Raw genomic sequence first — 21,723 nt, 5'->3', positions numbered from 1 at the left:
TTAAAGGCTCTGTATATCAGCGTTGAGCATAAATTATCATATCTATCTAATTTTTGTGAAAAATTAAATGGCTAAGAAAAGGAAAGTTGAAGGTTGAAGCAAATATCCAAATTAAACAATATTTCAGAATGCACAAAGATTTGACAGAATCAGAAAAAAATAAAAAAGATAAACCATTGGAAGACGTTGGTATAAACAAGTTTAATGAGTAATTTCAGATATAGGAAAAAATTTCGCTGCAAAAATTTTGCGACCAGGCAAAAAAACGTGTCGCACTCAAGCAAATATTTCAAAACCAACAAACACAAAATAAATAGAAAAAGTGTTTAAAAATTTGAAACCGAAATACAGCCTTGACTTATCGGATATTTTTGACAGCCTGTACTTTTGAAGTTGTTGACAGCGCTTTTTCAAAAATGATTTTCTTCTTAACTGTTCCGGAAACCCTAAAGTAATACACAAAGACGGCAACAAAAAAGATCCTGCGAGTCTTTGATAACTTTTTTTGTACCATATTTCGGTAAATTGTTTTGAGAAGCTCATTTTTAAGAAGCTGAACGGTTTTTGGACAAAAGTAGGGTGTTCAATCATATTCAGTTTGAGTTCAGATCAAAAGGTGGCACTATATATGCAATTTTATCGCTGATTAAGGAAATTAGATTTTACTGGAGTGGTCAAGCCATCTTAACCCAATGCACTTCCGTGGTCGTAAAAAAAGGCCTTCAATACTCTCGACCATATTCTTCTGCTGGATAAACGCTATTCATTAGTACTTAGAGGTCCTGCAAATTATGCAAACTTTTTTCAGCAAACAGAAAATATTATGTGTACATATCCAGAAAAAAAATCAAAAGTTGAAGGAATCAATTTTGCTGTCCCACAGGAATCAATTTTTGGGTCCACTTCTATTCATCTTATATGTAATTGAAACAGAAAAAAGCAACAGTCCTCAACAAGTTAGTAAGATGTTGCTCTATGCGGATGATACAGTTATAAAAACAACCTCATCTTTAAAAAGCCTGAAAGCAGATCACAAAGATATCCTAAAAGAAACTTTTAATTGGTTAGCGAGCAAAAAATTAACACCAAAGAAAGAACAAAAAACTAAGTTTTTCGACGAAAAACATCAGATGTTAAACATTCAACAGATACAACTATTAATAGCAAAAAAAGAAAACTCGAAAATTTAAATCGCTTTAGTTGAAATTACTTTCCTGGAACTTTTTGCAAGGAAGGTAATTTAATTTACTTTCCTGTAATTACTATAATTAAAAGCTTAACCTTCGAAAACCATGTACGTTTTTCTCAGAAAAAACGTAAGCCTGACAGCCAGACCGAGAAAAACTTTGACGGAAAACCAGCCTCTTCTAACCTATAAAACTTTTGTTCAGTCAATTTTCAATAATGAGTCCTCGCATACGCATCAACTGATAGAACAAATATGGAACACGTAAAAATGATCCTGAAACGGCCTACAAAAACCATATGTTACGATAATATTCCAATAAATTCAATTTATAACACATCATTATAAAAAATTTTCGATTAAAGAATTTCATACTTATGAACTGCTAAAACTTTTATGCAAAGTAAAACGAAGTGAAGGCCAATGTGAAGTTTTACGAAAGAGAATCACTTGAGAAAATCAACAAAAAAAAATTCAATTTTAAAAAATATTGAGAGAACTGTCGTAATACACTCAAAATTTGCGTCAAAGCACTCGATTGCTGCCATAATGCGGGTACTCTTCGACAATTTGCTATTTTAGATTCCTAATTTTACAGTAACGAAAAAAAACTTTTAATAATAAGGAACTAAAAATTTTTTTTATTATGATTAATTTTGTAAGGACTATTCTGGTAAACCCTCAAATTCCATTGAACAGTAAAACTTTTACCCTTTTTTTTCTATAATGATCAAGCTGGACTCTCATCTCAAGGTTTTTTCCCCGGAACTTCAAGGGTACCAAAAACACAATTTTGATTCTCGCTCTGAGACGCCTAAAAACAGGATAAATTTATTCTTACGTTGCTCTCTCAAGTGATGTTTTTGTGAAAAAAAATTTCATTTTTAGTTTTTTACGCGTGATGACTTCACTTTGAAACTGTTTATTATGATTTATTATTAACTCGTGTTTAATTTTTTTATTTAAAAAAAATTATAATATGTTTTTGCTGTAGCTCATATAAAAAAGTTTTGCTTTCAGTTGGAATTTTTTAACTATACTAAAACCCATGATACTAGAATTTTTGACATGAAAAAAACTAAGCAAATAAAAAATATATAACATGAAAAGATTTTAACCGTTAAATTTCTAATCAGTTATAAAACCAGAAAATCTAAATTAATGTCTCGAGTGAATCATACATTTAGCTATATCTGATAAAAAATTATAATCTGTTCTGAATAAAAATCCAGTTCCTGAAGTTCGCAACACATTCTTAACTCAAACCATCTTCCTTCTAAAGTTAAAATGAAGTATTGAAGTTTTTGCTGAAAAGCCTAGGACTTGCTCTGCATGTAGCAGACATTGCAGGCTTCAAGCCGTTTTTATGGCTGTGGTTTCTTGCGACGTTCTTGCGACACGTTTGATTGTTTTTCAGAATCAAGCACACTCCATTTATGTCTCGATCAGACTTGCAGTAGCAACGAAGTCAATTTTCGGACATTGTTTGAATGACGCGTTAGACGTTTTTGGATTGAATGCGAAAATAGATTTCATTTACTTGCTAAGTACTCCAAATAGTTTTTGGACTTGACTGAATCTTGCCCAGCAGAATAACTTGGTTTGATTTCGGTATTTTAATTAATTTGAATACGTGCGACATTCACTGAAACCACTGTTCCCAATGAAGGTAATCACTTTTCGGCTCTTTTTCCTTCCCCCCCCCCACCTGCAATTTTTTACATGTAATATTGTTGACGACATTGTCCGATTGTTATGACAATTTACATACAGACTAATAAGGCCACGACAAACATATTTGGTCTTCATAGTTAACCACTCGTTACATTAATATTTTGAAGCTCGTGTGAGGTGGGGGGAAAAGGAAAAAGAGCCCACTTTTCAACTATTAAAATATTACATTTACTCACCCTATGAGACCCACACTAAAATCTTCCTGTTAGTCACGATTCAAGTTTGCAATTCGATACCGTATGAAGTACGCATTTCAAACAAGCGCCCAAAAAATTGTTTGAGCAAATCTTGGATATGAAAAAAAAAATTATTTCAATTTTTTTTTTCGCAATCGATTGCATTTTTTTGAAATCGTCAATTTACTGCGTCCTAAAAATGACTTCTGAAAAAAAAACATAATTCAACTTCAATAAATAGTTTGAGGGAAAAGTGTGCGGTCAATCTAAAATTTATCCTTGTGATGTTTTATTAGATTTATTATTTCAACAATTGATTTCAGTGTTTTTGGCATAACTTTGTTCCAGTTGAGCCCCGCAGTTCATTTGGGCGAAGTTACTAATAACCGAATTGTGATATTTTTTTATGCACATATTGCGAAGTTTCTTGATTTTTTTGCAATGATCCGTTCATTGAATGCATGTATATGATCAGTTGTCCAATTGGGTTGGCATTCGATCCATTGATATCTCGCATTAATGAGTTATTAAACGCACAATTTTTCTCAATTTGATTGTGATTTCCAATATTTGGAATCATTTCATCTCCCAATCTCTCCCTTTACGTTCATCTACTCCTGGTGTCTTGTGACCTTCTCTGATAAAAATAATTTTACTTGTAAAAAGCGGCCATGAATCAGTAATTTTCGATGTCCACTAAAATATTCTCTTAACTTTTGCAAAAATTAAAATTCGCGATCTTTTATCTTTATCCAAAATTTTTTGATTATTTCTGAATAAGTCATCCACTCCACACTGGAAAGACAATGCACCTTGCTCTTATTATTACATTTCTGTGTTTATACACTTTCTGGCTGCACAAATTTTTTTCTTACTTTTCCCAAAACCTGCAGTTCTTTGTACTGTCAAACAGTAGCAGGACATATTACGCTATTGCATGAACGGCAATTTTCTGTCATCCATCGGCGTCAACCCGGTACGTACCCGAACCCAGTCCATGTTGTTGTGATTAGTCTTATTTCAATCATCTTAGTTTAATTAACCCGTCTTATATGAACTTGTCCATCGCAACTGAAGTCCATCGGTTTGAGCGAGCGTCAGTGCTTTTCTATCTTAGTTGTAAACAACACATACTTTAATCGAACTGTCATTTTACCTTTTAATAATTTTAAGCTAGCTTAGTTAGAGTTTTTGCTCAATTTATTATGGCACAGTCATCTCTAAGCGAATCTGGCATAAGGGGAGTACCTCCAATTTGGCAAACTCATACTATCGATCCCCCAGCGCAATGGGAAAATTGGAGAAATATGTTCCAATAAGCATCAATAGTCAAATAGAATATCGATAAATATATCTTATTAAATCCTTTGGAAATTCTGAAAAAGGAAGATTTGCAAGTGGAGGAAGAACCTCAAAACGATTCGGCGACCCGGTACGTTTAGCAAGGAACGCAGAAGAAAGAAGTAGATTCAATGATTCTGAAAACGCTCAAACCAAAATAGAAACCAAAACTATCAATGGAATGCGAATGGAAGAAGCAGACAAGAAGGTCCGCTCTACGCTTTACCTAGCACTTGAAAGTGAGGGTAAGAGAGTTTTCTCACAAAAGTTTTCCAGCGTAAAAATCCGACGAACAAATTTCGCCGTAATTTGGGAGCTCCTAAACCATGTTTTAATCAGAAATCTCAATGTAACATTCCAATGCCACAAGCTACTTAATACTTAATAGACGCCAGAGACATAGAAAGAGCTTTGAACAGTTCTGGGGCGCTCTAGCTTAAACGCGAAGAAATGGGATATATCCAGCGGAGAGGAAGAGTAGATCCGCGACATCTTCATCAACAACTTGAAAACTAGGAATTCCGGAGGAAATTATTGACCGAAACTCTTCCACCCTAAAAGCCCTAAATATCGCCCTGGTAGATTAAAAAGGGACCTCAGTTCATTTGAAGATGAGAAATTGTTTCAAATCATCTTATCCTGTAAATAATAATGCTGTGAATAACCAGAGGAGTTTTAACAAAAGAGAACGAACTTTAACAGTAGATAGAAGAAGTTCATGTATGAAATGTTAGGGAAAATTACCAAGGGACATCTGCTGACTGTCCAGCGAAGAATACGAACTGTACATCTCTCAACTTTTAGGGCCATTCGACGAAAAATTGTAAATTTCGAGGGAAAAAAAACGTAGATATTGTGAATAATCACAAAGTTGTAGATACCAAAATTTTAAATCCGTTGCATCAACCTGCTCTGTGAATAACCATGCACTTAAAAAGTGTTGAGGTGTAATTAATACATGGTCAGAAACAGGAGAAAGCGATAACGACGATTTTAGAGTATTAAACGTGACTACGATATTGGATAACGGTGGGAAAGAATTGAAGAAACTACTTAACACTGAATTGGAAACAAAAATTTCGTACAACTACATAAACAGATGAACTCAGCCAGCCCAGTAAGTTTTTTGAAAGGAAACGTAATACATGAGCTTTAACTACGCGAACCACAATTGAAAATTAGTAGAGTCGACCAAGCTACGAAAGATTTTTACTGAGGCTTCTTGGATGACCCGATAAAGACCGTGGTAAAAGTCAATGTGCCAGTAAGATCCACCGGCGGAGAGACTTACGACGAAACAACTTTCGTGATAATCGATGGGCGCGAACGAAACATCATAGGAAACGACAATATACCGCACATCGGAGAAGAAGTCGCGCAAAGACCCTTTCCGCACCACAAGAACAGCATTGAAAGTAAGTCATTCATAAACTCGGTAAGATTTTACAAGAAAAGAACCAAAACTATTTTCAAGACAATCAATTGATTAATTGGCAGAGTTGGTAACATAAACAAAAAACTTAAGCTCACGCAGTTTCATGATCTGCTGAAACCAATACAATTCAAAGGGGGTAGGTTTCCGCTACAATTACTTCCGGCGGTAAGCAGAGAGCTCGACAGACTAATTCAGAGGGATATAATAAAAAAACTAGAATCATGCGACTATGATCAATTTGTCAGCCCAATAGTAATTACCTGCAAGAGAGATACATCAATAAAACTCGCGCTAGACTCAAAATTCAAAAATAAACAAACTTTCAAAAATGCTTACCAGATTGCAATTATACCTGAACTAGTAGACATCGTTGTATCACAAATTTCAGAAAAACCCGACAGATAGGTTTGGTTTAGAAATCTAGACCTTAACAGCCAACAAAAATGGACAATTTCACGAGTAGATTTTCGAGAACATTAAATCAGTAACTATTAATTTAGCGCAACGCTCGAACAACTCCACCGGAACGACTGTAGACAGGATTCCTTTGCTAGCCGATTCTCAAGCTCAAACGAAGCTATATACTCAACAAACGATCTCGAATTCCTTGTTTGGGCTCAAAATCACGACAAAACTTATGTGAACGGTTCGGAATTAGAAATCATAACCAATCAAAAAGCACTTTTTTGGCTTTATCTTCCATGGAAATTTTACATATCATAGCATTTTAACAAGATGGTTCGACGGACTGTTACCAATTATTTTTATCATTGGTTATCATACGACAGACTGTTACCAGAATATCTAGCGAGCAAAGGTATGGCCTTCATGCATTAAATCTTAAAATCTCCAATTGGAAAACCAAACGCTGCATCAAATTATGACGAAAAACTTGTCGTAGCAACAATCTCATAGAATAGTTCAAGTATTAACCCGCGGATATTCAGATATTAGACAAGCTAAAGTCACACTCAAATTTGTTTGGGCAAATTTCTTAAAGTTCCAATGACGTAGAACTACGCAAGAAGATTATCGCGTCAACTATTAACTTAGTTAGCTCCGGATTGGAAAAATGCAATTTTAATCATTTTTGTTCCAAGTTCTGGACTACTAAATGTCTTCCCCTGGGCTATTCTAAAATAATTTTCTAAAAATACAACCTCAAAGTTTTTTTTTAAATTACATTCGGTTTATCTAATATTCTCGATGGACTCTAATATTCTAAATAAGGTAAATAAAAAAAGTGGAATTGTTAATACTCCTTAATCTTCTGGCATCATTCTAAGTTTTACAAAAGGAAATATGCCTTCTAATCAACATCACTAGTTAAAAAAAAATAACGGGAACCGCTGAAATTGCCAGAAAAATCATTGAAATTAAGTAATCTCTTTAATAGCAAAAAAAAATTATCTGGCTTACCAAAGAAGATAACATTTTATATCCCATGGTTAGAGCTCTAGAAAATAAAAAAAAGATTCAAACCACTAAATCAGGCAGTTCTTTCAATCTTTTCTACAAATACTTACATACTGCTAACGGACTACTTTATAAAGACAACAAGTTATTTTTACTGTCACGAAAACAGCCGCCATGAAACTCATCCTGGTCAGCTCGGATTAAAATTCCTTTCGGATACGTCTGTTGGCAACATAAAAAAAGATTGATTTACTTCCACGGGAAGAGTTTCTCGAATTGTATAAAAGCAGGTAAAAACGCTAAACCACCAAGTCCTGAAAAAGTTACCGACCTTAAAGTTGTAAATGAAGAAATTAAAAAAAAATTCGCAGGTCATTTAGTTTCTTTGTGGATCATTGTAAATGAATCTTCTTCGTATAGATTTCTTTTCTAAATTCCCCTCGGCGAAAATTACTTCAAGTACTTCACCGAAAACAGTGATCGATCTTCTTGCCAATTATATTCATCTTCATAGACTCGCAATCTCAATGCGAGTCGACCATGATTCGTGCTTTTTCGGAGCATGGTCGATCTTTATGTTATTGATTAGCATAAAGTAAACTTTATATTTTGTACAGTTGCCGACCACCATTCCAACGGATTTGTGGAAAACTCGTTCATAGCGTTCAAACCAAAATTTCAAAAAATTTCCTCAGAACTTCCAAAACCTTCATTTACAAACTCAGTCTTAGAAAATCATTTAGAATTTACGGAGCACAAATCAATCCATTTAAAAAACTCATCAATCAAAATAAGAGCGACTTTTTAGACAACGGAAAATCAATTATGTCAAGAAACAGGGCATACAATTGGGCTTCGGATGAGAGAATAGAAGATGGTTACCTGGACACTCCGTTGGATAACAAAAGTTGAAATCCCGAAGAAAAATGATACCACTCAGAACCAAGCCCTCCACCAACCAAGACTCTCACAGCGATCAATTCAAAAATACTTCCACACAATAAGCCTTTAAAGAAAAGTAGCTTCTTCCGAAAGGTCTATATCGAAGAAATGGGGAGCTTTATTATTGAACTTCGAGAGAGAAACTAATACGTTCTACTAATTCAACGGTGAAATTTGCGGGAAAGTTTTAAAGGAGTCCGATATAGCCATTTAGGATAGTTGTTCGAAACAACCTAAAATTTTCAAAAGTAGTGTCACATTCACTGACTTTAATCGTTTTAATCATGTATACAAAGTAGGAACAAAGAAACAAAAAAATGCGCGAAAAGAAGAAAAGAAGTGGCCATCATTCTGTCGGACAACCTAACAAGGACAAAAACATCAATAAAGAAATCGACACAATGCAGAAACCAGCCTCAGACGCAGAAAAGAATCCAGCCGGAACGCAACTCAAGGAAGAGTTTTTACCAGGTTACCTAGCCCAAAAAAAATTCTTTCTAATTACCCTTTGACACCTCTGACTTAAGCGATTGGGAATGGACCATAGGCGGTTTTCCTGTAGAAACGTAGAAAGGGGTTCATAATTGACTTAAGAAACTATGAATAATCTTAGATGCGAACAAAACCTCATCGGATAAACACCTATAATTGGAATATGTAGATTTAGATTGGATCAAGATACAAGGAAAATCAGCTGATTACTCGATTAGTTTAATACCGGGCCCCCGTTTCACTTCAAACTGGACTGGAATCTCCCGAAATGACGGAGCCGACATCAGAATTTGATTTTTATGACACTACGCCGGATGTAATCCAAACTACCAGAGAACAACCTGTCGAGCCGGTGGTAATGGAGATGGAGGACGATTGCGCAGATAAAATCCCGATGTACGAGGTGGGAGAGTCTGCTGAACATAATAACTTAACTCCTTCTAGACCAAGACGATATCTGGGACCCCTTAGTTTTTATTATGAAAAGTTGTATGTAGATGTTATAGAAGAACAGGCAACGGGGACAGCAGTTAACCCTTCCACGCTTAGTGAGGACACTGCCAGAAATAACATCTACGAAACGAGAACAAGTGCAGAGAAACTTTGGTTGCCCAATCAGTCGAACAGTCAAGTCCCATCATTTCACAAGCTCCGACTGAAGTAGTGCCCGAAACGAGAACGTTTACTGACGAAGAGTTACAGGAACTATTTACTTCCTTGCCGTCCTCAGTGATCGAAAATTCAGACGATTCGGACATCGACTCAGAATTAATCAGACCGAAGCAAGCTCCTGAATAAATTGAAACACGTAATAAAAAAACTAGAATTTTGTTTTGAAAAAACTCACTTTTCCTTTGGATTTTGTAAGCTTTTCATGACGTGCTGGGGTGTTACTTACACTCAAACCTTGAACAAATTTGAAATTTTCAGCTTATGTCTTTAACCATTGGTGCAGTTAGTTATTTCTATTACGTTTAGCCTTTTCTCGGAAAATAGATAATCCATCTAATTGTTTCGCTTAAGCCAGTTTCATGCCTTCCTTTTTAAAACTTCGCCAACAGTAAACAAACAACTGACTTTTGAAACTTCATACTGATGACACCTCCTTAGTCCAGGCAGTTCACATTGAAATTCAGATTTTTGCTATTAAACCCAACGGACAAACCAAACTGCCTTACTTGTATTTTTTGTCAAAATTTCCTTTTTTCAAAAATCCAAAGTGTACTCTTTGCGATTATTTTTCGTAAACTATCCTCGTGCTATCTAGTTAGTTGTGATTTTATTCGTTCGGAGAGGGAGAAAAGATCACCCATTTTGTATGCTCTTACTTTAAATTTTAGGTTAGGGGAAGTGTTGTGATTGTTCTTATTTCAGTAATGTTATTTTAATTAAACGGTCTTATATGACCTAGTCTATCGCAAGGGACCTCCTTCGGAGTCAGCGAGCGTCAGTGTTTTTGTGTCCTAATTATAAATAACACACATTTTAATTGAACTCTTTAATTGAAATTTTAAATAACACAACCTTTTTTAAATTTAAGCTAGCTTAGTTAGAGTTTTAGTACATTTAATTTTTTTGCATAGTTTTTGTAGGCGCAGTGACTAAAATAGGCAAATTAGAGCTTACAATTGATTTCAAAATTTTTTATGCTATGATCAAGATTAAGAAATTATAATTCAATCTAACTAAAAATAATTTTGATAAACTTTGTAATAGAGGCTTTCTTTGAATAGACAATCAAAACCTGCTCAAACTTTGTTCAACATATCTTTAATGGTGATAGGATTTTGTGTTGATTAAACAAACAGGGCCAGTTGCGATATTCGGAAATCATTTTAACGCTGTTTCACTCAAAATGCATTGCATTAAAAGATGTGTGCCTTAATTTTTTCTAATGAGACAGTCAAAAATTGTCAGAAATATTGTCCGCTACTTGTTTATTGGTTCAAAAGGTTTAATGGCACTCGAAACTTGTTAGAAAAAACGCCCGTGAAATTAATCTATAATGATAACGCACTTTAGCGTTGATTGAATGAAAAAAGCTAGTTTTGATGTTCGGAATCCACTTTAACACTTATCAACTAAAACATCAGTGCAATAAAATATCATAGTGAAAAAAAGTCATCTTTTTTCGACCTAAAAACCGCTCAATGGCAATTCAAATAGCTGTTTTCCGCAATGAAGTTCCATGGATAATCATCGATTATAATGTATTTTCAAGATCTGACTCCTTAAAAACCTAAAGCAAACTATTATAGTGGATTAATATTTGATAATAAATCAGAGAAAAAAGAAATCAATCTAAGCCAATATAGTCCCTGATAATGAATTATAAGGGAATGTAATGGATACTAATTAATAAAAATGAATCATAATTTGTTTTACACAAGAGCCTGGATTTTCCGATAACTGTCCGTATAGTTTCACAAGTTGAACAATCAGCGCCCCTCCCCCACTTATCCCAAACTACTTAAGCCTACCAATCTTACTTTTTACGCGGGGTTAGTGAGAGTACGAGGTGGTGGGAGTGTTTTTGTTGGGGGTGGTAAGTTCGGAGAGGGGTAATAAATAAGAAAAATACGGAGGGGAGGGTTAAAAGGGGGATAAAAGCGGGTGGATGGGGTAAACATTGAGGTATTTTACATGAAAAGGGGGTGTTGAAAGTGAGATGGATATCGTTTTGCAAAAAGTTAGTCAGTAAATGTGAGTAGGTTTAAAGATCCAGAGGCTGTGAGAATTGTAGAAATTGTAGAAATTATATTGGTTTTTTAATGGATTATAATCGATTTAAATTCTTTTAAAATAACGGGTTATAATCGATTGTGTGGCCCCAAAGGGCAACTAGAATCGATTATATGGCAACATTCTTGACCACGAAAATCGATTATTATCCATGGAACTTCATTGTGGGTCAGTAGTCAGTTTGTTTACTAAACAACAAGTGATGCAGACTAGATTTAAGTTCCGATGATTCAAACATTGATCGGGTTTTAGGTCCTCAGAAAACTATTAATTTTGTAAACTACACAAAGAACAAAAAGTTGAGGATTCATTAAAGCTTGAGAAATCTGCTTGACTCATTTACTGACTGTCAGGTTGTTTTTGGACGTGGTCTGCATGGACATCGTGAAACTTAATCTGTATAAAAACTACAGTTTCTGAAACTCGCATCACATTTCTAATTAAACATGGCGAATTGTAAATAACGAAAGGCCACCCCTGTGAAGAACTGCTTTTTGATGCTGATGCGCGTTTGCTGCTGGCTGCTGTTATCAAAATCTAGATCCGATTTCCGCAGTCTGACAGCAGATGTGTTCAGTATCAAGTTGCTTGTATATAGGCAGTGAATACTTGCGACGGTCTTTCGAATCAAATTCACCGTTTTCTTTGAAAAGACCTTAAAATAAAATCTATATTTACACTATATAATTTAAAAAAGCGAATGCCATTTTTTGGGTGATTTTTCTGATTTATACTTCACAATTTTTCGAACTGAGTTTACTTTTGACCAGAAGAAACTTTTATTTTGAATTACTAAACAATTTGACTACGTTTTTTAAAATTTAGTTCTCAATGAAGGTAATCACTTTTCAATTACAGGTTGTATTTGTCCAACTTTTGAAACCTATAGAATTAACCGTAAAGTTCATTTCCTAAAGTGTCCCCTAAGTGACTTACCATGTAATCTCCCCATAACACCTCTTCAAAGTTAAAACTGGATTTCGTAAAAAATAAGCACTTCAATCAAGCACCCAATATTTTGCTTTAGACAATTTGGCTTATAGAACCTTCAAAAACAGCCCCCTCCCCCCTATCAAACGTTTGAGAGAATTAACCTGAGCATGGTACAGTTTTGACTCATGATAATAACCTCGATTATGATTAATCAAATGGTACATGTACTGGTTCTCGTACCCGTACCCGTGACCACATACCGTCTTTGTTTCTTATAAACAGAACATGCACGGAATTTCGAGAGAAAAAACTTATTAAAACTTTTTGTTTTAAAGCTTTAGTTGAAAAGAAAATCTTATATTATAATCGATCTAGTTTTGATCAAACAAGAACTTCTTGTTTAAAGTTCGGAAATCACTTTATTACATTTCAATTAATAAAGTAGTGCACTAAGAAGTCTTTACTATAAAACGCAATTTTGTTCATTCAACATTACGAGGCCAAACTGTGCACTGAATAGGCACACAATTTTGTGTCTGTATGTTCCTGGATTCCAGAGACAAGTCATTAAACGTGTTCCAAAAAGTAAGTGGATTCCACTTACAAAGTTTTGGTGGATTCCGCGTACAAATCTGTAACGCAAATTTTGTCAGCATATTGATTTTGTTGCGGATTCCGCGACAAGCGAATATTGGCAGTTGTTTCGGATTAGTCACGATTCAAGTTTGCAATTCGATACCGTATGAAGTACGCATTTCAAACAAGCGCCCAGAAAATTGTTTGAGCAAATCTTGGATATGAAAAAAACTATTTCAATTTTTTTTCGCAATCGGTTGCATTTTTTGAATTGGTCAATTTACTGCGTCCTGAAAATGACTTCTGAAAAAAAAACATAATTCAACTTCAGTGTGCGGTCAGTCTAAAATTTATCCTTGAGATGTTTTATTAGATTCTTATTTCAACAATTGATTTCAGTGTTTTTGGCATAACTTTGCTCCAGTTGAGCCCCGTAGTTCATTTTGGCGAAGTTACTAATAACCGAATTGTGATATGTTTTTGCACATATTGCAAGGTTTCTTGATTTTTTTGCATGATCCGTTCATTGAATGCATGTATATGATCAGTTGTCCAATTTGGTTGGCATTCCATCCATAGATATCTCGCTTTAATGAGTTATTAAACGCACAATTTTTCTCAATTTGATTGTGATTTCCAATATTTGGAATCATTTCATCTCCCAATCTCTCCCTTTACGTTCATCTACTCTAGGTATCTTGTGACCTTCGCTGATAAAATAATTTTACTTGTAAAAAGCGGGCTTGAATCAGTCATTTTCGGTGTCCACTGAAATATTCTAATAACTTTTGCAAAAATAAAATGCGCGATCCTTTATCTTTTATCAAATTTTTTTTGATTATTTCTGATAGAGTCATCCACTCCACACTGGAAAAACAATGCACCTTGCTCTTATTATTACATTTCTGTGTTTATGCACTTTCTTGCTTCACAAATTTTTTTCTTAATTTTCCCAAAACTTGCTATTCTTCGTTCTGTCAAACGGTAGCAGGACATATTACGCTATTGCATGAACGGCAATTTTCTGTCATCCATCGGCGTCATCACGGGTACGTACCCGAACCCGGTCCATGTTGTTGTGATTAGTTTCATTTCAATCATCTTAGTTTAATTAACCGGTCTTACATGAACTTCTCCATCGCAACTGAACTCCATCGGTTTGAGCGAGCGTCAGTGCTTTTCTATCTTAGTTGTAAATAACACATACTTTTAATTGAACTGTCATTTTTACCTTTTAACTATTTTAAGCTAGCTTAGTTAGAGTTTTTCGCACAATTTATTATGATGCAGTCATCTGTAAGCAAATCTGGCATGAGGGGAGTACCCCCAATTTGGCAAACTCATACTATCGATCCCCCAGTGCAATGGAAAAATTGGAGGGAAATGTTCCAATGGGCATCAATAGCCAAATAGAATATCGATAATTATATCTCATTAAATCCTTTGCAAATTCTGAAAAGGAAGATTTGCAACTGGAGGAAGAACCTCAAAACGAACAGGCGACCCGGCACGTTTAGCAAGGAACGCAGAAGAAAGAAGAAGATTCAATGATTCTGAAAACGCTCAAACCAAATTAGAAACCAAAACTATTAATGGAATGCGAATGGAAGAAGCAGACAAGAAGGTCCGCTCTACGCTATACCTACCACTCGAAAGTGAGAGTTAGAGAGTTTTCTCACAAAAGTTTTCCTGCGTTAAAATCCGACGAACAAATTTCGCCGTAATTTGGGATCTCCTAAACCATGTTTCAGTTAGAAAACCCAATTTAACATTCCAATGCCACAAGCTACTTAAAACTTAATAGGAGCCAGAGACTTGAACAGTTCTGGGGCGCTCTAGCAGAAACGGCGAAGAAATGGGATATATCCAGCGGAGAGGAGGAGTAGATCAGCGACATCTTCATCAACAACTTGAAAACTAGGAAATCCAGAGGAAATTATTGACCGAAACTCTTCCACCCTAAAAGCACTAAATGTCGCCCTAGTAGATTAAAAAGGGACCTCAGTTCATTTGAAGATGAGAAATAATTTCAAATCATCTTATCCTGTAAATAATAATGCTGCTAACTACGCGAGCCACAATTGAAAATTAGTAGAGTCGACCAAGCTAAGAGAGATTTTCACTGAGGCTTCCTGGATGACCCGATAAAGACCGTGGTAAAAGTCAATGTGCCACTAAGATCCACCGGCGGAGATACTTACGACGAAATAACTTTTCTTATAACCGATGGGCGCGAACGAATCATCTTAGGAAACGACAATCTACCACACATCGGAGTAGAAGTCGCGCAAAGACCCTTTCCGCACTACAAGAACAGCATTGAAAGTAAGTCATTCATAAACTCGGTCAGATTTTACAAGAATGGAACCAAAACTATTTTCAAGAGAATCAGTAAATTAATTGGCAGAGTTGGTAAAATAAAAAAAAATAACTTAAATTTACGCATTTTCACGATCTGCTGAAACCAATACAATTCAAAGGGGGTAGATTTCGGCGGTAAGCAGAAAGCTCGACAGACTAATTTAAAACAAAAAACTAGAATCATGCGACTATGATCAATTTGTCAGCCCAAAAGTAACTACCTGCAAGAAAGATACATCAATAAAACTCGCGCTAGAATCAAAATTCAAAAACAAACAAACTTTCAAAATACTTACCAGATTGAAATTATACCTGAACTAGTAAACATCTTTGCATCACAACTTTCAGAAAATATCGACAGATAGGTTTGGTTTAGAAATCTAGACCTTAACAGCCAAAAAAAATGGACGATTTCACGAGTAGACTTTCGAGAACATTAAATCAGTAACTATTATTATAACCGAAAAAACACACTTCGATGTGAAACTGACTGCTAGAAAAAAACTGACGCATCATGTAACGGCTTAGCGCAACGCTCGAACAACTCCACCGAAACGACTGGAGACTATTCCTTTGCTAGCCAATTCTCAAACCCACACGAAGCTATATACTCAACAAACGATCTCGAATTCCTTGTTTGGGCTCAAAAACACGACAAAACTTATGTAAACGGTTCGGAATTAGAAATCATAACCAATCAGAAAGCATTTTTTTGGCTTTATCTTGTAACCATGGAAAATTACTTATCATAGCCGTTTAACAAGATGGTTCGACAGACTGTTACCAATTATTTTTATCGTTGGTTATCATACGACAGACTGTTACCAAAATATCTAGCGAGCAAAGGTATGGCCTTCATGCATTTATTCTCAAAAACTCCAATTGGAAAACAAATCGCTGCATCAAATTATGACGAAAAACTTGTCGTAGCAACAATTTTTTATAATAGTTCAAGTATTAACCCGCGGATATTCAGATATTAGACAAGTTTAAGTCACACTCAAATTTGCTTGAGAAATTTCGTAAAGTTCCAATGATGTAATACTACGTAAGAAGATTATCGCGTCAACTCTTAACTTAGTTAGCTCCGGATTGGAAAATGCAATTTTAATCATCTTTGTTCCAAGTTCTAGACTACTTAATGTCTTCCCCTGGGCTATTCTAAAATAATTTTCTAAAAATACAACCTCAAAGTTTTTTTTTATAATTACATTCGATTTATCTAATATTCTCCATGGAATCTAAAATTCTAAATATTGTAAATAAAAATAGTGGAATTGTTAATACTCCCTCATCTTCTGGCATCGTTCTAAGTTTTAGAAAAGGAAATAAGCCTTCTAATCAACATCACTAGTTAAAAAAAGTACCGGGAACCGCTAAAGTTGCCAGAAAAATCATTGGAATTAAGTAACCTCTTCAATAGCAAAAAAATTGCCTGGCTTACCGAAGAAGATAACATTTTATATTCCATAGTTAGAGCTCTAGAAAATAAAAAGAAGATTCAAACCACTAAATCAGGCAGTTCTTTCAATCCTTTCTACAAAGACTTAACTACTGCTAATGGACTACTTTATAAAGACAACAAGTTATGTTCACCCTTTGTCACGAAAACAGCCGCCATGAAACTCATCCTGTTCAGCTCGGATTAAAATTCCCTTCGGATTACGTCTGGTGGCAACATAATAATAGATTGATTTACTTCCGCGGGAAGAATTTCTCGAATTGTATAAAAGCAGGTAAAAAACGCTAAACCACTAAGTTCAGAAAAAGTTACCGACCTTAAAGTTGTAAATGAAGAAATTGAAATAATTTTCGCAGGTCATTTAAATTCTTTGTGGATCATCGTAAATATTTATTTCTTCGTATAGATTTCTTCCCTAAATTCCCCTCGGCGAAAATTACTTCAAGTACTTCACCGAAAACAGTGATCGATGTTCTTGCCAATTATATTCATCTTCATAGAATCGCAATCTCAATGCGAGTCGACCATGCTTCGTGCTTTATCGGAGCAGATTTTAAGTCATTTTGTGATTAACATGAAGTAAATATTACATTTTGTACAGTTGCTAACCACCGTTCCAACGGATTAGTGGAAAACTCGTTCATATCGTTCAAACCAAAATTTCAAACAATTTCTTCAGAACGTCCAAAACCTTCATTTACAAACTCAGTCTCAGAAAATCATTTAGAAATTACCGAGCACAAATCAATCCATTTAAAAAACTCATCAATCAAAATAAGAGCGACTTTTTAGACAACGGAAAATCAATTATGTCAAGAAACAGGGCATGCAATTGGGCTTCGGATGAGAGAATAGAAGATGGTTACTTGGACACTCCGTTGGATAACAAAAATTGAAATCCCGAATAAAAATGATACCACTCAGAACCAAGCCCTCCACCAACCAAGACTCTCACAGCGATGAATTCAAAGATACTTCCACACTATAAGCCCTTAAAGAAAAGTAGCTTCTTCCGAAAGGTCTATATCGAAGAAATGGGGAGCTCTTTTATTGAACTTCGAGAGAGAAACTAATACGTTCTACTAATTCAACGGTGAAATTTGCCGGCGGGAAAATCTTAAAGAAGTCCGATATAGCCATTTAGGATAATTGTTTGAAACAATCTAAAATTTTCAAAAGTAGTGTCACAGTCACTGACTTTTATCGTTTTAATCATGTATACGAAGTAGGAACAAAGAAACAAAAAAAGTGCGCGAAAAGAAGAAAATAAGTGGCCATCACTCCGTCGGACAACCTAACAAGGACAAAAACATCATAAAAGAAATCGACCGAATCCAGAAACCAGCCTCAGAAGCAGAAAAGAATCCAGCCGGAACGCAACTCAAGGAAGAATTTTTACCAGGTTACCTAGCCCAAGAAAAATTCTTTCTAATTACCTTTTGACACCTCTGACTTAAGCGATTGGGAAGGGACCATAGGCGGTTTTCCTGTAGAAACGTAGGAAGGGAAAGGTTCATAAATGACTTTAAAAATTATGAATAATCTTAGATGCGAACAAAATCTCATCGGATAAACACCTATAATCTGAATATGTAGATTTAGATTGGAACTCGCAAGGAAAATCAGCTGATTACTCAATTAACGTAATACCGGTCCCCCGTTTCACCTCAAACTGGACTGAAATCTCCCGAACTGACGGAGCCGCCATCAGAATTTGATTTTTATGACACTACGCCGGATGTAATCCAAACTACCAGAGAACAACCTGCCGAGCCGGTGGTACTGGAGATGGAGGACGATTGCGCAGATGAAATCCCGGTGTATGAAGTGGGAGAGTCTGCTGAACAAATTAAATTAACTCCTTCTAGACCAAGACGATATGCGGGACCACTTAGTTTTTGTGTTGATAGGTTGTATGTAGATGTTATAGAAGAACAGGCAACCTGGTCAGCAGTTTATCCTTCCACACTTATTGATGACACTGCCAGAAATAACATCTAGGAAATGATTGCGAGTGCAGAGAAAATTTGGTTGCCCAATTAGTCGAACAGTCAAGTCCCATCATTTCACAAGCTCCGACGGAAGTAGTGCCCGAAACGAGAGTTTTTATTGACGAAGAAATACAAAATTTATTTACTTCCTTGCCGTCCTCAGTGATCGAAAATTCAGACAATTCGGACATCGACTCAGACCTAATCAGGCAATGCGGGAAGCTCCTGAATAAATTGCACCCCGTAATAAAAAACTAGAACTTTTTTTTCGAAAAAACTCATTTTTCTTTGGATTTTGTAAGCTTTTCATGACGTGCTGGGGTGTTACTTACACTCAAACCTTGAACAAATTTGAAATTTTCAGCTTATGTCATTAACCATTGGTGCAGCTAGTTATTTCTATTACTTCGCCAATAGTAAGCAAACAACTGACTTTTGAAACTTCATACTGATGAAAACTCCAGGCAGTTCACATTGAAATTCAGATTTTTGCTATAAAATCCAACGGACAAACCAAACTGCCTTACTTGTATTTTTTGTCAAAGTTTCCTTATTTCAAAAGCCCAAAAAGTACCCTTTGCGATTATATTTCGTAAACTATCCTCGTGCTATCTAGTTAGTTGTGAGTTTATTCGTTCGGAGAGGGAGAAAAAGATCACCCATTTTGTATGCTCTTAGTTTAAATTTTTCCCATTTAGGGGAAGTGTTGTGATTGTTCTTATTTCAGCAATGTTATTTTAATTAAACGGTCTTATATGACCTAGTCTATCGCAAGGGACCTCCTTCGGATTGAGTGAGCGTCAGTGTTTTTGTGTCCTAATTATAAATAACACACATTTTAAATGAACCCTAAACTATACCTTTTTTTAATTTAAGCTAGCTTAGTTAGAATTTTAGTACATTTAATTTTTTGCATAGTTTTTTAGGCGTAGTGACTAAAATAGGCAAATAAGAGCTTATAATTGAATTCAAAATTTTTTATGCTAAAACTATGATCAAGAATAAGAAGTAATAATTGAATGTAACTAAAAAAATTTTTGATAAACTTTGTAATAGAGGTTTTATTTGAATAGACAATCAAAGCCCGCTCAAACATTGTTCAACATTTCTTTAATGGTGATAGGATTTTGTGTTGATTAAACAAACAGGGCCAGTTGCGATATTCGGAAATCATTTTAACGCTTTTTCACTCAAAATGCATTGCATTAAAAGATGTGTGCGTTAATTTTTTCTAATGAGACAGTCAAAAATTGTCAGAAATATTGTCCGCTACTTGTTTATTGATTAAAAGGGTTTAATGGCACTCGAAACTTGTTAGAAAAAACGCCCGTGAAATTAATCTATAATGATAACGCACTTTAGCGTTGATCAAATGAAAAAAGCTAGTTTTGATGTTCGGAATCCATCCACTTTAACACTTATCAACTAAAAAATCAGTGCAAAAAATATCATAGTGAAAAAAAGTCATCTTTTTTCGACCTAAAAACCGCTCAATGGCAATTCAAATAGCTGTTTTCCGCAATGAAGTTCCATGGATAATCATCGATTATAATGTATTTTCAAGATCTGACTCCTTAAAAACCTAAAGCAAACTATTATAGTGGATTAATATTTGATAATAAATCAGAGAAAAAAGAAATCAATCTAAGCCAATATAGTCGCTGATAATGAATTATAAGGGAATGTAATGGATACTAATTAATAATAATGAATCATAATTTGTTTTACACAAGAGCCTGGATTTTCCGATAACTGCCCGTATAGTTTCACAAGTTGAACAATCAGCGCCGCTCCCCCACTTATCCCAAACTACTTAAGCCTACCAATCTTACTTTTTACGCGGGGTTAGTGAGAGTACGAGGTGGTGGGAGTGTTTTTGTTGGGGGCGGTAAGTCCGGGGAGGAGTATTAAATTAGAAAAATGCGGAGGGGAGGGTTAAAAAGGGAGGATAAAAGCGGGTGGATGGGGTAAACATTGAGGTATTTTACATGAAAAGGGGGTGTTGAAAGTGAGATGGATATCGTTTTGCAAAAAGTTAGTCAGTAAATGTGAGTAGGTTTAAAGATCCAGAGGCTGTGAGAATTGTAGAAATTGTAGAAATTATATTGGTTTTTTAATGGATTATAATCGATTTAAATTCTTTTAAAATAACGGGTTATAATCGATTGTGTGGCCCCAAAGGGCAACTAGAATCGATTATATGGCAACATTCTTGACCACGAAAATCGATTATTATCCATGGAACTTCATTGTGGGTCAGTAGTCAGTTTGTTTACTAAACAACAAGTGATGCAGACTAGATTTAAGTTCCGATGATTCAAACATTGATCGGGTTTTAGGTCCTCAGAAAACTACTAATTTTGTAAACTACACAAAGAACAAAAAGTTGAGGATTCATTAAAGCTTGAGAAATCTGCTTGACTCATTTACTGACTGTCAGGTTGTTTTTGGACGTGGTCTGCATGGACTTCGTGAAACTTAATCTGTATAAAAACTACAGTTTCTGAAACTCGCATCACATTTCTAATTAAACATGGCGAATTGTAAATAACGAAAGGCCACCCCTGTGAAGAACTGCTTTTTGATGCTGATGCGCGTTTGCTGCTGGCTGCTGTTATCAAAATCTAGATCCGATTTCCGCAGTCTGACAGCAGATGTGTTCAGTATCAAGTTGCTTGTATATAGGCAGTGAATACTTGCGACGGTCTTTCGAATCAAATTCACCGTTTTCTTTGAAAATACCTTAAAATAAAATCTATATTTACACTATATAATTTAAAAAAGCGAATGCCATTTTTTGGGTGATTTTTCTGATTTATACTTCACAATTTTTCGAACTGAGTTTACTTTTGACCAGAAGAAACTTTTATTTTGAATTACTAAACAATTTGACTACGTTTTTTAAAATTTAGTTCTCAATGAAGGTAATCACCTTT

Source organism: Symsagittifera roscoffensis, chromosome 10, assembly GCF_963678635.1.
Source record: "Symsagittifera roscoffensis chromosome 10, txSymRosc1.1, whole genome shotgun sequence".
NCBI lineage: Eukaryota > Metazoa > Xenacoelomorpha > Acoela > Convolutidae > Symsagittifera > Symsagittifera roscoffensis.
This window is presented reverse-complemented; position numbering follows the sequence as displayed.